Source organism: Nannochloropsis gaditana, assembly GCF_000240725.1.
Source record: "Nannochloropsis gaditana CCMP526 unplaced genomic scaffold scaffold199, whole genome shotgun sequence".
Lineage (NCBI taxonomy): Eukaryota > Eustigmatophyceae > Eustigmatales > Monodopsidaceae > Microchloropsis > Microchloropsis gaditana.
This window is the reverse complement of record NW_005803754.1, coordinates 41,877-43,209: the sequence shown is the minus strand read 5'-3', so window position 1 is coordinate 43,209 and position 1,333 is coordinate 41,877.

Genomic DNA, 1,333 nt, shown 5'->3' with positions numbered 1-1,333 from the left:
CCCCCCCCCCTTCCACGTTGGGATCACGTGGCTCCAGTACCTTCGCGTGTCCGCTTCTGTGTTCTCTTTGGGTCCCGCTCGCGCTTTTTCATTGCCGGCGGAGGGCGGATTTGGTGGTACTGCTTTCCCCCCTTCTTTTGCCCTTGTTGAGGTTGCTACTCTCCGGCCATCCAGACCTCCTCCCCTCACGCCGTGACACCAAGGCATGCATTTCTTTTCGCGCACGAAGCGCACGGTCAACGACGGCGACAGAGACGGCGTCGCTTGCAGATGTGAGACTACTACCCGGGAATTGCGTGTGATGGCTTGCGTAGGATGACTCTCAAGAAAGTAAATAAAAAGCACCAGGAGGAATGGGAGACCAGAACCCATCGCTTTTGCCTTCCTCCAACACCAGCACCGCGAGCTTACAAATCGGCGCATAATGCATCTAAGGGTCGTCACTCTATCAATCCTATCACCCCTGTGTCCTTTATGCATGGGTAGGCATGATAAGAAAGCGAAATAAGTGAGACATATGGATGCGGCCGGGGCCAATGCAGGGCCCATTGCTTGCCTGCAGCTCGCCGAAAAATGATATCGTTGGACCTGCGGGAATTTGGGGTTAGAAATTGTTTTACAACAAGCGTTTGTATCCCTTTTACCTAAAATTTACGGGGAAATATCAGTGTACTAAATATTGCGCTAGGGTACGACGATTTTAACCGTGAAACATCAATGAAAATATAATTTTTCTATAATCATGGGCCGAAAATTGTCTTTTTCAAGGATGATTTCGTGGAAACACATGCATGTAGACTTCGGCACTAAAAGTCTTTTTATCCCAATTACCTTCCTCAGACTAATGACGAGTGATAATGCAATTCCCACCTTGCTCCAATCTCTCTACCGGTATGAGGAGGGAAGACGAAATGCTCGGCATCATTTTCCTCTTGCGATGGCGGCTACCCTGTACGCTGAACACGGACAGAAGACATTCCGTTTCCAGCCCCGTCGGGGTAAACTCGATCTCCGGACTTTGAGCCGCCTCGATGTGGATCACATTGCAGCGCACGCGGACATAGATGCCTTGCACCGGCACGTGGAAAATTTAACCTTTGCGGCTCTGACGGAGGAAGACCTTGCCGCGCATTCGGACCAAGCCGTGGTCAAGAGTTTCCGGCTGGCCCAGCTCGCTATCGAGTACCTCCTGAACATCCAAGACTGCCTGGCGCATCAACTGGACAGAATGGCCGTGGAGTACGTTCGGACAGGAAGAAAGATGGCAAGGCTTCGGCAGCGTGTGAAGGTTGTAGAAGAATCTGAGCCTCCTGGACTCAACACCGCAGTCCTT